The sequence below is a fragment of the Mobula hypostoma genome, chromosome 5 (genome assembly GCF_963921235.1).
Source record: "Mobula hypostoma chromosome 5, sMobHyp1.1, whole genome shotgun sequence".
Taxonomy (NCBI): Eukaryota; Metazoa; Chordata; class Chondrichthyes; order Myliobatiformes; family Myliobatidae; genus Mobula; species Mobula hypostoma.
The window spans coordinates 103,480,101-103,495,989 of record NC_086101.1 but is presented as its reverse complement, the minus strand read 5'-3'; positions in this window follow the sequence as shown (position 1 = coordinate 103,495,989).

The window sequence follows — 15,889 nt, the reverse complement described above, 5'->3', positions numbered from 1 at the left end:
TGTGCAGGTTAGAGGGAACCACAACATGAGATCCACACATCAGCGTTCTTTGACATACCGACAGTTAAAACATAGAAGCACAGAAAACCGACACCAGAATACAGGCCCTTCAGCCCACAAAGCTGTGCCGAACATGCCCTTACCTGAGAAATTACCTAAGGTTACCCATAGCCCTCTATTTTTCTAAGCTCCATTTACCTGTCCAGGAGTCTCTTAAAAGACCCTATCATATCTGCTTCCACCACCGCCACTGGCAGCCCATTCCACTGTGTTGCCGTGTTGTTTGATACCCTTGAACTCTGCATCAGAAGAGTGGGCTCCTCGGAACAGTGCCAATGTTATAACTGGATAGCAGACATCACTGCAATTCCCTTCCTGGATTGAAAATGGACGCAAGGGGCTGGTGATCTGTCACTAGCATAAACTTTTGTCCGTAGAAGTAGTGGTGAAACTTCTTTATTCCCCTTACTAGACTAAGGGCCTCTTGTTGATCTGTGTGTAGTTGCGTTCTGGGCTCATCAGTGATCATGAAGCAAACACAATTGGACATCCAGATCCATCTTTCATAATGTGTGACAAAACCTCTCCAATGCCGTAAAAGGACATATTTCACACCAGTCTGATGGGCAGAGATGGGTCATAATGAAATGAGTGAGCAGTTCTTCGGATGTTATTAGCCACTTTGTTTCCTTGCATGCTCTGTCACATTTGTCTGACCATTCCCACTTTGCTCTGGCCTGTAACAGTGCATTCGATGGATGCAGTACTGTAGCAATGTTTGGGAGAAACCGGTTGTAGTGGCTTAGGAGGCCCAAGAGTGACCTGAATTGTGTCACATTTTCCAGTTTGAGTGTCTGCAGCACTGTTTCAATCTTCTCTGGTGACTTATGTAAGCTGTGCTTGACAATGACATGTCCACAATATGAGATTTTACTCTTGAGAAGCTCGCATTTCTCTCTCTTTGCGCACAGACCATACTCACTCAGCCTGGTAAGCACTTTACTGAGGTTCTGGAGGTGCTCTTCATCACTCTTGCCATTCGTGATGATGTCATTGTGTTCTTGGGCTGTGTACTTGGTCCATTGATCTTTGCCAAGTTGCTGGAAATGAAAAAATGCCAAAGACGAGACAATTTTACTGGAACAGTCCCTTGTGAGTGTTGATTGTGAGGAATTTCCTGCTTGACTCCTCAATCTCCATTTGCAGATAGCCTTGTGACAAGTCAATCTTTGAAAACCTCTCTCTGCCCACCAAGGTGCAAAAACCTGTTCTGTTTATGGCAGAGATACTGCATGGTAGGCAGCACTGGGTTGATGCTCACCTTGAAATCCCCACATATGCAAATGGCTCCAGCCCTCCCTTTCTTGATCACTGGGACAATGGGCATGGCCCAATCGCTCAACATTGAGAGAATTTCAGATGTCTCCAAGCTTTCAAGTTCAGCATCCACTTTAGGAGATAGTGTGTAAGGCTCTAGATGCACTTTATGGAATCTTGGTGGTGCTGTTTCATCCAGTTCAACTCTGGCCTTCATGCCTTTGAGCTTACCAATCCCCTTCTCAAACACCTTATTAGCGTTAAGCAGCTGTGCCAGTTTCTGGTTATTGCTCCGATTTGGGCTGCCATTGCCTGTTGATGACACGTTGAGAAATTTGATTGTGTGCCAGTCTAGTTGCATTTTTCTCAACCATTCAGCTTTCAGTACATAAAGCTCTAACTGCTGTCTTTGGCCTCCATATGTCACATTCACTTTCAGTTTGCCTTTGGGAGATACTTTTTCACTTGTGTAAGTCTTTAGCATCACTGAGGTCTCTGTAACAGAATCTTAGAGAAGTGTGTTGTAGTCAGCCTCTGGAATTATTGACAAAGCTGGCCCTGTATCCAGCTCCATTTTCAGTTTGACACCAGACACACTGATTGTCATCCAGATGATTTTGTGATCTACTTCAGTAATACTATGCAGTTCTGGGCATGACAGCTCACCTTTGTCAGCGTCTGTATTGTCTGATTCTGTTTCACATTCAGTCATTTTGTGCATTTGCTTAGTTTTGTGTTTGAAACTTTTCACTCAGTTGTGCTTTTCATCTGCCATTCTACCTGTATGACCTTGTCTCTGGCACCTTTTGCAAACGTATTCTTTGAACCAACAGTAATTTGCACCATGGGAGGATTTGCCATATCGATAGCATATTTGGCTTTTTGCACCATTCAGGGACATTTTGTGCATTTCCCATTGCAACCCCCTTTCTGCAGTTCTGCTGTCCCTTTTGCTGCAATCTCTAATGATATTACAATTGTCAGTGCCTATTCTAAGGTTAGGTTTCTTTTGGACAGTAGCCTGATTTGAGAGCTTTGACTGTGCATGCCACATACAAGCCTGTCCCTTAATGCATCAGAAAGTCCATTTCTAAAGCCACAGTACTGGGAAAGTTTGTGCAGTTCTGCAATGTATTAAGAAATGTTTTCATCCTTTGACTGGTTTCTTTTATAAATCTAAATCTCTTAGCTATTACCAGTGGTTTAAGGCTCAAGTGATTTTGTAAAATTGTAACAATCTTGACAAACAATTTGCTTGTTTTTCTGGGAGGGCGGAGGGAGGGAGAGGGAGAGGGGGGAGAGAGAGAGAGGGAGAGATAGATAGATATCAATGCACATGCGTACACAATAGATCACATGGAGTGCTAAGGGGAGTCTTTGCTCCAAAAGAAATAGATCCACACATTACATTAACAATCAATCTAACTCTTTCCCTCCAACACAGCCCGTAACGCTCCATTTTTCTTTCATCTATTTGCCTATCTAAGAGTCTTTTAAATGTCCCTAATGTACCTGCCTCAAACACCACCCCAGCAATGTGCTCAGCCATGCACCTTCCTGTGACATCTCCCCTAAATTTTTCTCCACTCAACCTAAACAGATGTCTTTTGGTATTGGCTGGGAAAAAGGTGCTGACTGTCTACCTTTGCCTCTCATATTAAACTATTTACTGTTAAATTTTTTACTATTTACTATCGATTTGTACTCCAGGGAGCGCGAAGCGCAGAATCAAGTATCACTGTGATGATTGTACATTCTAGTATCAATTGTTTTGTGACAATAAAGTAAACAACTCTATCAAGTTATCTTGCATACTGCTTTGCTACAAGGAAAACCCTAACTTGCTCAGCCTTTCCTCAGAAGCCATGCTCTCCTATCCAGGCAGCATCCTGGCGAATCTCCTCTGCACCTTCTTGAAAGCTTCCATATCCTTCCTCTAATAGGTGACCAGAACTGAACACAATAAACCAAGTGTAATCTAACCAGGGTTTATAGAGCTGCAACATTGCCTCATGACTCTTGAACTTAATCCCATGGTTAATGAAGACCAATGCAGCATACACCTTCTTAACCACCCTGACTACTTCTACTGCAACCTTGAAGGATCTATGGTCGTGGAGCCTAAGGTTCCTCTGTTCCTTCACACTGTTAAGAATCCCACCCTGTACTCTGCCCAGCTTGCCTGATCACTCACCAGAGCAGGGAGGAAGGAGTTTAATTTTGGGGCTGCAATGAGTAGAACTGCTGCCTACTGTTGCCCTCCCATGCCCACTACTCTAGGCATTTCCCCTGCAGCCTTAAGAGGCATATTACCAGTGTTACAAGTCTTAACATTCAATATTAATGACCAGTTAGGCTCAGAGAGAGTCTCTATTTACTGACAAGTGCCTTTATTGTCACAGCTAAAAGCATGCACATTTACAAACTAAGTACCTGTGTGCACACCCACCAGGTTTCCTTGACTCTCCATGAGCAGTCAGAGAATAGCAAGGTGATGCCCGGGAATAGGAGTCTATGTTGGCCAGGCATTCTCTTGATCCTAATGTAATTTCCACATTCCGATGTGGGGTCATCCACTTCCGCGATGGTTGGTCTCCATAGACATGTTGTTGTTGCTTGTGCTCCCGATGTTCTCCATTCTTATTCTTTTCCTTATCAATCCATGATGTTTCAATTTCATTGGCTGAAGGTCATCTGACTGACCTGTGTTGGCTTCTCATTGGATGTGGCCCAAGGCTTTATGGCCCTTTCTTTTAGCCAAGAGCATTGGGTGATTTCTTTCCAATTAAGACTGGTTCATAGCAGTCTGGACAGGTAAGCCAAACACTGGAACTAGACCTGACAACCAGGTAACAGACTGTTCCTTCTGTCAGCCTGCACTTTCCATAATAAAGAGTTTCTTATCTGAAAGCGGTCTCAGTAGAAATCTCATTGTCTCCATGTTCACTTGCTCTGCTTAAGTTATTTCAGAGCAAGGATCAATTCATCAAGGAGTTCACAAAATAGTGGCTGCAAGCACAGTTTAACAAAATGGCCACCACTATTCTTGCAACCACATGGCAAGAACAAATAATTTTATTTTGTCTGTTTCCACTGCCCTTGCCACATTGCTGTTCATATAGTGTAGTTCTTTATAGCCAACACCAGCCTCTACAACTTCTCCATCACCACCATCCAAGACCGAAACAGCCTTTTCCTGTTCACCACTGTAGCCTCTAGCTCTTTGCTCCTTCTCATCTCTCAGCTCGCCCTTGAGGGATACTCTATACAAATGCAATGTTTACAGATTTCTGGGCTTTCACACTTTCACAGTGTTGCAGTGCAGCAGATGATGCAGTGGGTGTGATCCCAGCTTCCAGGCTGTGCAGTTTTCTCTGTAATTGTGTGGGTTTCTTGTCAGTACTTTAGTTTGCATCCCCTCACAAAAGTGTTGATACTCGTAATATGAAGAGTTGGTAAGTTCAGTGGTTCAATGGTCCATTTACTATCGGAGAACGTATACGGTATACAACCTGAAACTCTTACTCTTCGCAGACATCCATGAAACAGAAGAGAACCCTAAAGAATGAATGCAGAAGAAACGTTGGAACCCCAACGCCCTCCCCCTCCTCCCCCTCCCCCACCCCCACATTTCAGCAGGAAGCATCAGCACCCTTCACCCACCAAACAAGCAATAGCAAGTTCCCCAAAGAGAGACCATGATCTGCAATCCAACAAAAACTATTGTTTACCCGACAATTCGTCATGCCACAGGCTCTCTCTTTCTCACTAACAAGGGACTAACAAGTGTCACCTTTTCCACAGGGAGAGGGGAGACCAACACACAAACAGTTGCTGTTTATTGATTGCTGTGGGTCAATGGTAGGAGTGTCAGAGTCTATTTGATGAAAGACAGTGGGTTGCAGGCAAACACACTAAGCCCCACTGTGTACCTGGCTGCAGTGTCCACGAGCATCTTCAGCCTCTCACAGCTGCACTCTTAAGCTTCCAAGGGCAGCAATTGTACCAGCGTCCAAAAAACAGGCAATTTAAAAAGCGGTGCCTGTCAAGACTTTCTGCTCATTTTCAGGCAGCAGGAGCCTAAAGGAGGCACAACTGTGAAAGTTGTGTAAGTTGTAAGTTGATCAGATAAATAAGTCATTGGTAAGGGCCAATAAAATGAAGTTTGTGTTAAGCAGAGTAGCCATTGTGGAGTGGCTAGGATTACAGTAGAAGACTAAGGGTTTGGCTCAAGAGGCTTCAGCATGAAGAGTTGGAGGCTAGGGTAAAGTTTCTCGTTTCTTTTTTACTACATCATAAGTACAGCAGTTGGAATGGAAACAGCTCCTTTCTGACCATTTTATAGTCTATGTTCTTTCTATTTTTGCACTATTTTTGATCTTTTTAATATACACATGTATATATACTTACTAACAAGAGAAAATGCTGGAAATCCAAGCACCACACACAAAATGCTGGAGGAACTCAGCAGGTCAGACAGCATCTATGGAAAAAAGTATAATTGGCAGGCTTGGCCTCCTGAGTTCCTCCAGCATTTTGTGTGTGTTGCTATATATACTTACTGTAATTTATTTATTTATTTCTCACTTCTATATTATTATGTCCTGCTGCTGCTAAGATAACAAATTTCATGACTCATGCTGATGATAGTAATTGTGATTCTGGTTCAGACCATGTTTGGGAGCCGGAGCTGGATGGCCTTACGATCATTCGGAATTCACGGTGGTTGGTTGACAAGAGTTACAGTGAGGCAGTTACTCCTAAGTTGCAGGGTTCAGCAGAGGGAAAGCAATCAGGCAGTCAGTGCAGGGTGGCCCTGTGGCCACTCCCCTCAATAACAAGTATATTATTTTGGATACATGTGTGGGGAACCAAACAGAGGAATACACTGAGTCCGGTTCTGAATGGAATAGGAGAAGAAGCAAGCAGTAGTGACAGGGGATTGACTGGTTAGGGGAACAGACAGGAGAGTCTGTGGATGACAATGAGACTCATGGATGGTTTGTTGCCTTCCAGGTGCCAGGATCAGAGATGTCTCATATTGAGACTGTACCATTCTTAAGGAGGAGGGTGAGTAGCCAGTCCTTGGTCTGTGTTGCTACCAATGATGTGGGCAGGAAAGGTGACAAGGCCCTGGAAAGTGAGTTCAGGGAGTTGAGTGCTAAGAACAGGACCTCCAGGTTGGTGATCTCAGGACTGCTACCGTGTCATGTGCTAGTGAAGCCAGAAGTAAGCAGTTTAATATATGACTAAGGAATGGTGCAGGAAGGAGGCATTCAGTCTTTTGTATCTCTTCCAGGGAAGTCAGGACCTGTACGCATGAGACAGTTTTCACCTGAACTGGAGGGAGAGCAGCATCCTTGCATCCTTGAAGGTTAGCTGTGCTTCCCCAGGGGTTTAAACTTGAGTTGTAGGGGCTTGGAAATGAGAGCGCCAGGTAAGATTGTGGAGTGCTTATGGGGAAAGTTAAACCTACATACAAAGACAGGAATAGAATCATAGAAACATAGGAAACCTACAGCAAAATACAGACCCTTCAGCCCACAATGCTGTGCCGAACATGTCCTTTCTTTAGAAATTACCTCGGGTTACCCACAGCCCTCTATTTTTCTAAGCTCCGTGTACCTATCTATTGTATCCGTCTATTGTATCCGCCTTCACCACCGTCGCCGGCAGCCCATTCCACGCACTAACCAATCTCTGCATAAAAAACTTACCTTGACATCTCCTCTGTACTTACTTCCAAGCACCTTAAAACTGTGCCCTCTCATGCTAGCCCTTTCAGCCCTGGGAAAAAGCCTCTGACTATCCACACGATCAATGCCTCTCTTCATCTCATACACCTCTATCAGGTCACCTCTCATCCTCCGTCGCTCCAAGGAGAAAAGGCCAAGTTTACTCAACCTATTCTCATAAGGCATGCTCCCCAATCCAGGCAACATCCTTGTAAATCTCCTCTGCACCCTTTCTATAGTTTCCACATCCTTCCTGTAGTGAGGAATTGTAGGACAAATATTCTGAGTTGTGTCTATTTCAATGTAAGGAGTGTTGTAGGATATGTGTGTGGAATTACAGTGTTAGAGCCATGAGTGAGACTTGGTTGCAGAAGGGGTAGGGCTGGTAGCTCAATGTTCAAGGGTTCTGTTGTTTCAGACATGCTAGAGGGGAAGGTAATAAAGGTGAGGCATTAGTCATGAGGGAGAATGACACAGCAGTGATCAGAGAGGACATAAGACAAAGGAGCAGAATTAGGCCATTCAGCCCATTGAGTCTCCATCATGGCTGATCCAGATCCTATTCAACCCCATAACCTCCCTTCTCGCCATATCCTTTGATGCCCTGACCAATCAGGAAACAGTAAACTTCCGCCTTAAATATACCCACAGACCTGGTGTTCACCGCAGTCTGTGGCAAAGCATTCCACAGATTTACTACTCTCTGGCTAAAAAAATTTCTCCTTACCTCTGTTCTAAAAGGTCGCCCCTCAATTTTGAGGCTGTGTTCTCTAGTTCTGAATATCCCCACCAGAGGAAACACCCTCTCCACATACACCCTATCTAGTCCTTTCAACATTCAGTAGGTTTCAACGTGATTCCCCCCCCCCCCGCCCATTCTTATAAATTTCAGTGAATACAGGCCCAAAGCTACCAAACACTCCTCATATGTTAACCCTATTCATGCCTGGAATCATCCTTGTGAACCTCTTCCGGACTCTCCCAATAACAACACATCCTTTCTGAGATAAGGGGCCAAAACTGTATTCCAAGTGCTGCCTGACTAGTGTCTTGTAAAGCTTCAGCATTATCTCCTTGCTTTTATATTCTATTCCCCTTGAAGTAAATGTCAACATTGCATTTGCCTTCTTTACCACAGACTCAGCCTGTAAATTAACCTTCTGGGAGTCTTGCATGAGGACTCCTAAATCCCTCTGCACCTCTGATGTTTCAATCTTCTCCCTATTTAGATAATAGTCTGCACTATTGTTTCTTTTACTTTTGTCCCCTAATGAGTAAGGAAGGATTACTTTAGACAGAGGGTGGTAAATCTGTGGAATTTGCAGCTGTGGAGGCTAAGCCATTGGGTGTATTTAAGGCAGAGATAGATAGGTTCTTGATTAGCCAGAAGGCAGGGGAGTTGGGATGACTGGGAGGATTGGATCAGCCCATGATTGAATGGTGTAGCAGACTTGATGGGCTGAATGGCCAACTTCTGCTTCTATATCTTATGGTCTTTTACCAAAATGCATTATCATAGATTTCCTAACAGTGTGTTCCAGACGGAGATGCATATCAGGCGGGGGAAAAATGAGGTGCTTGAGGAGTATAAAAATGCAAGATAACACTTGAGAGAGAAGTCAGGAGAGCTGGAAGAGGACATGACGTTGCCCTGGCAGAGAAGGTGAAAGAGAATCCTGAAAACCTCTTCAGATGTATTAAGAGCAAATGGATAGGAAGGGACAGAATTCCTGATCAGTGCACTCACCTATGCATGGAGATAGAGGATACGGGGCAGGCCAGCTGCATCACCACCTAATACAGGAATTGCAAGGCACATAGCTGCAGGGATTGTGAGGACTACTGAGAGCATCTCTGGGGTCTCTCTCCCACCCGTTTGAGATACTGATCAGGAGTGCTGCCTGCACAGGGCTCTTAGCATTGTCAAGGATCCCTCCCATTCATTCCACAATCTCTTTGATCCCCTACTATCAGGTAGGAGGTACCATAACATTAGGACAAGGACTTTTAGGATGGGAAACAGCATCTTCCCCCAGCCATAAAACTACTGAACTCCCTGCCACTAACCAGGTCTCATCACTTCTGAAGTGCTAATAGTGTTATACTTTTTAACTTGTGTCTTAAATGCATCTTATGCTAATTATCAATCTTCTGGTATGTCTTTTATTATTTGTTAATTTATTTGTGGTAATATTACTTATGTGTAGTGTGTGAGTTATATGTACTGTGTTGTGCACCTTGGTGTGGAGAAATGTTTCGTTTGGTGGTATACATGTGGAGAGATGAATGACAATAAACTAGAACTAAATTAATATTTTGCATATGTATTTACATGCAAAACAGATATAGGGTCTTTCGAACTCAGGCAAAGAGGTCTTTGGTTTACAGAAGAGGAGGTATTTGATGTCTTGAGGCATATTAGAGTGGATTTTCTCCAGGGTCTCTTGGATCTTGTGGGAGGCTCGTGCACAAATTGCAGGGGCCCTGGCAGAGACATTTCAAATTTAAAATGCTCTAACAATGAGCTGGGAAATTAGAGGCCAGTGAGCTTGATGTCAGTAATGGGTAAATTATTGGAAAGTATTCTCAGGGACAAGATACTGTATATATACAAGATACTGTATTGGAATAGACAGGGCCTGATTAGAGATAGTTAACATGGCCTTGTGCATGGTAGGTCGTGTCTATCCAATGTTAGAGGTCTTTGAGGCAGTTACGAGGAAGACTGATGAAGGAAAGGCATGGAAACAGGGGTCACTGGTGCCTTAGCCCTCCTCGGGTCCACCACCAGCTTCTTAGTCTTTTTCACATTAAGCTGCAGATAATTCTGCTCACACCATGTGACAAAGTTTCCTACCGTAGCCCTGTACTCAGCCTCATCTCCCTTGCTGATGCCCAACTATAGCAGAGTCATCCGAAAACTTCTGAAGATGGCAAGACTCTGTGCAGTAGTTGAAGTCCGAGATGTAAATAGTGAAGAGAAAGGGAGACAAGACAGTCCCCTGTGGAGCCCCAGTGCTGCTGATCAAAGGGATAGCAAGGGACAAAATTGTTCCTCTGGACATCAGAGTAATCTCTGATGGTCATCTACTGTATTCATGGAGCCGAAACAGATGGGAGATCTTTAACAAGAGAAAATTTGCAGATGCCGGAAATCCAAGCAATGCACACAAAATGTTGGAGGAACACCTATGAAAAACAGCTCAGTTGACGTTTCAGACCAAGACCCTTCACCAGGACTGGAGAAAAAAGCTGAGCAGTCAGGGTAAGAAAGTGGGGGAGGGGAGGGTGAAGTAAGGAGCTGGGAAGTTGATTGGTGAAAGAGATACAAGACTGGAGAAGGGGGAATCCAGAGAGGGGTAGTAGTTGGCTGTCTCTCTGACTGGAGGCCTGTGACTAGTGGAGTGCCCCAGGGACTGGTGGTGGGTCTGTTGTTGTCTGTCATTTATATCAATGATCCGATAAATAATGTGGTAAACTGGATCAGCTAATTTGCAGATGACAACAAGCTTGAAGGTGTAGTGGGCAGTGAGGAAGACTATCAGAGCTTGCAGTAGGATCAGAACAGCTGGAAAGTGGCAGATGGAATGCAGCAAGTGTGAGGTGTTGCATTTTGGGAGGACCAACCTTACACTGAGGAGTGTGGTAGAACAGAGAGATCTGGGAATTCCTTGAAAGTGGTGTTATGGGTCGATAGTGTTGTAAAGAAAGCTTTTCACACATTGGCCTTCATAAATCAAATTATTCAATACAGAAGTTGGGATGTTAGGTTGAAGTTGTATAAGACCTTGGTGAGGCCTAATTTGGAGTATTGGGAACAGTTTTGGTCACCTACCTACAGCAATGATGTCAATAAGATTGAAAAAGTGCAGCAATAATTTACAAGGATGTTGCAAGGACTTGAGGACCTGTGTTATAGGGAAAAGTTGAATACGATAGGACTTTATTCCCTGGATTGGAGCAGAACGAGTGGAGATTTGATAGAAGTGTACAAAATTATGAGGAATATAGATAGGGTAAATGCAGGCTTTTCCCACTGAGGATGTGTGAGGTCAGGGGTTAAGGGTGAAAGTTGAAATGTTTAAGGGGAACATGAGAGGGGCTTCTTAACTCAGAGAGTGGTGGGGTGTGGAATAAGCTGCCAGTGGTAGTGGATGCAGGCTCTACAGTATTACAGAATTTAAGAGAAGTTTGGATAGGGTAGGGTATGGCAGGTTATGGTCATTGTGCAGGTCAATGGGACTAGGCAGATTAATTATTTGACACATATTAAATGGGCTGAATGGCCCTTTTCTGTGCTGTCGTATTCTATGACTGAGTGCAAAATCACAAATGTCACTCCAATCTTTAAGGAGAGAGGGATGCAAAAGAAAGGAAATTATTAGCTAATTAGCCTGACTTCAGTGATTAGGAAGATGTTGGAGTCCATTATTAAGCAAGAGGTTTCAGGGCACTTGATTAAAATAGGCTAAAGTCAGAGTGGTTTCCTTAAGGAGCAATCTTGTCTGACAAATCTGTTGGAATTCTTTAAGGAAATAACTGGCAGGATGGTTAAAGGAGAATCAGTGGATGTTATTTACTTGGATTTTCAGAAGGCCTTTGACAAGGTGCCAAACATGAGGCTGCTTAACAAAGTAAGAGCCCTTGATATTACAGGATATATGAAATTATTTATAACAGGGATTGATAGGTTCTTGATTAGTAAGGGTGTCAAGTGTTATGGGGAGAAGTCAGGAGAATGGGGTTGAGAGGGATAATAAATCAGCCATGACTGAATGGGAAGTAGACTCAAAGGGCCAATAGGCCTAATTTTGTTGCTATGTCTGTCTTATGTGATGCAATGACAAAGAAGGCAAACCAACAGTCTTACTTCATGAGGAGTCTGAGGAGATTTGGTATGTCACATAGACTCTTGCAAATTTCTATAGCTGTATAATAGAGGATATTCTGACTGACTTGTGTCGAGGCTCCAGTGCACAGGATGGCAGTAGGCTGTAAAGACTCAGCCGGCTCCATCACAGCACAACCCTCCCCCACCACCGAGGACATGTTGGAGTGCGGCATCTGTGCTTTATACAGCAACAAATTTCACAACAGTGATAATAAACCTGATTCAGATTCATGGTGATGAATTGGTCTGAGAAGCACTGATGATGATGAAAGGAAATGTTATAAACAATAGAGCCATATGGGAACAGAATGAAATGAAGCTCCCTTTAATTTCACTGAATTCACTCACATCTTGATAAGTTTCTAACACTGACGTCCTCACCTCTGAGAATGTTTGGATGGAGAGGGAGCAGGGAGCTAGAGACCAGAGATGAATAGGAGTGTGATCCAGCAGTGGGCAGCATAGAAAATGGCACTTGAGGCTAGAGGACAGAGGATTCTTCTTCTGGGATCTCACTCTCACCTGTACTACATCACTTCATAAATCTAGACAGGATATTTGTAGATCAGGACTAATGTGTGACCAAAAGTCAAATTATCTGCAGCAAATTTCCAGTTACATCAGGCTCAGCAGTATATTTCTGCAGAGAATCTGTTTGAAATATTTATAAATAAGTTTAACCATAACAGTGACTCTCGGAAGAAAAATTGTGGCAATTCTTGAAGAAGATAAAAGCCTACAGAAAAATTAATGGTAGGCAAAATGGGATTAAATAACCTAATATTTATTTTTAAATTATACTCTTAATAAGCCACTTATGAGATTTTCCTGAACTATCAGCATTACATCTGCAGAGCCAGGCCAAGGGAATGTAATAGGGTGCATTCCTCATCTGGGACCTCTCACCCTTGGTAACTCCATCAGTTGATGCAGGTGTATATTTTCGCAAAAATAAAATGGCAGAGGCATCTTAAGTTTAAAGGAAACCGTGACAACTCCTTTATTGTCCTCCAAGCACAGAACATAAAGCGCAGTTAAAAAAAACTCCATGTCATTACATCATCACGTCAGACCAGCCTCTTAAAGTGAACCCCAACTCGAGGTCAGTAGTTGTGAATTATGCATAATTTCCACCTATATTACATTACCCTACACAGGCAACCCCCCCCCGCCCACCAGAATTCATTTAAACTGGCTTTGTGAGGCTTTCCAGACCTCAGACCACTGGGGTCCTATGTTCCATGAGTGGAGGAACAGCAGATCCCTCTGGCTCATCCAGAGGTGTGTTGACATGCTCGTGGTCAAGTTGTGACAGCAGGGATTCAGTAGTGGAATCCTCTAAATCTTGATGGGCTGGTTTAAGGCAATCTACTGAAATACATTTGTTTACCCCCCCGCCCTATCTATAATAAGTCTTTTTTTCTGCATTCCAAGATGTGGAAAGGGCCATCATAAGGGAGCCTAAGAGGATGTTGATGTGTATCATGGTGGACAAAAACAAACGAGGTGGAATGTAGGTCAACAGGAACCAGAGATGTTGTACGTCATGATGGGAGGTAGGAACAACAGGTGAAAAGGAATTCAATTTATGGAGGAGGGTGGAACGCTGTTGAGAGGCCAACTAGGCAGTCAGTCAGAGCGTCAGGAATAAAAATCACCCGGACTTGGGTCCTCTTTTGGAGCTGTTCTGAGCGCCAGCAGGACCCACAGGAGTCGATCATGCCAACACTCATCCATCAAGGAAGCCCTCACAGCAGATATTAAGGAGCAGTGAAACGGCTTGCATAGGCCATGGTGTGATGTAGCCTAAAGTTAAGGTTCTGGGCCATCGCTGCCCATAGGTCTGACATGAATTGGGGTCCGTGGTCAGAGGAAATATCAGATGGGGTGCCAAACCGAGTAACCCAGGATTTGTTGAATGCCCGAGCCACGTCTGCAGCCATTGTCAATGCTAAAGGTAACCTCTGGCCTCCTAGTGGTACTGTCCACCATGGTAACGAGGTGCCTGAAACCACGGGAGGGGGAAGAGGACCAACCAGGTCCACATTGATGTGGTCAAACTGACGCTCAGGAACCTCAAAAGATGCCAATGGCGCTTTGACATGACGGTTAATTTTTTTCCCTCTGGCTGCAGTCCAATCACGCACGTCCTTTCTGAGGCCGTACCACACAAACTTTAATGCAACCAGTTTCTGAAAAGCCTTCTGGCCCATGTGTGAAAGGCAACGAATGGAGTCAAAAGCAGTCTGCCTCTAGATTGTGGGCACCATGGGGTGAGGACAACCGGTTAAGAAATCGCTTCCCCGAACTTAATGTCAGCCAAATGCAAGCCCGTGATTGCTGTTTGGTAAACCTGGACCTCTTGGTCAGTAATTTGGTCAGCCCAGCATAGTCAACCCCTGTACGTATGGCCTCAAGGACTGGCCACGAGAGGCAATCAGCCACAGCATTATTTTTCTGTTGTTATGTTGTACATCAGTTGTGAACTCTGATGTGTAGGTCAGTTGGGGTTGCTGCTGTGCAGACCAAGAGTCTGATATTTTGACCATTGTGTGCACGAGGGGTTTGTGGTCAATGAACGCTGTGAAATGCCGACCCTCTAGAAGAAAACGAAAATGGAGGACAGCCAGATGGATACCAAGAAGATCGCAGACTAATGTGCTGTACTTTGTTTTGGAGGGAATGGAGCTGCTACTGAAGAAGGTGAGTTGGCCTTCGACCAACTGTTCATGCACAGCACCCACAGCATTGTCTGAAGTGTCAGTAGTGATGGCTATAAGTGCATTCGGGAGTCAGTGTGCCATTAGGGTCACGTTGGAAATAGCTCGTTAAATAGTCTGGTTGTGTCTGCTGACCAGTCACTCATCTAATTAAGGGCATTACCTTTAAGAGCACTCACGAGATTAAGGGCATCACCTTTAAGAGCACTCACGTGATTAAGGGCATCACCTTTAAGAGCACTCACGTGAAAGGGCATTACCTTTAAGGGCACTCACGTGATTAAGGGCATCACCTTTAAGGGCACTCACGTGATTAAGGGCATCACCTTTAAGAGCACTCACGTGAAAGGGCATTACCTTTAAGAGCACTCACGTGATTAAGGGCATCACCTTTAAGAGCACTCACGTGATTAAGGGCATCACCTTTAAGGGCACTCACGTGATTAAGGGCATCACCTTTAAGGGCACTCACGTGATTAAGGGCATCACCTTTAAGGGCACTCACGTGATTAAGAGCATCACCTTTAAGAGCACTCACGTGATTAAGGGCATCACCTTTAAGAGCACTCTGAAGGGGGAGGATAAGCTCAGTGATAGAAATTCACCATACCTCAAAAACTCTAGTAGATTTTTAGTATTGTGGTGTGTTGGGAGAGGCAATGATTGCAGAAGTCAGTGGTTGACAACCAAACTGGCATTTAGCAGGGTTAAATAATCAACCTGTTTTGGCTTAAGTGCTCAAAAAGTGTGTGGAGATGAGATATGTGTTTGGATTTAGATGACAAGTATGTCATCCAGCTAAGCAGGAAGAAAATCTAAGTCTTTTAATATCAGCTGTTGGAAAGTAAGTGCAACATTTTTCAGCCCAAATGGCACATGCAGAAACTCAGAGGCCAAATGGGGTTATCACAGCTATTTTGGGAATGTCCTCTGAGAACACAGGAACCTGAGGATAGCCCCTAACTAAGTCATCTTTTGAAAAAATTAACTTTCCGGCTAAACATTATGAAAAATCTTGGATGTGTGGGATGGGTAACGATTGGGGGTGGGGTGACTTGTTAAGGCATTCGTAATCGCCACAAGGGCAGCAACCACCATTGGACTTGGGGACCATATGAAGGGGTGAAGCCCAGAAGCTATTTGACTGGCATACAGTGCCAAGCCTTTCCATGTTAGCAAACTCAGCCTTCATGGTTGCCAGCTTTGCTGGGTCAAGTTGTGCGTGG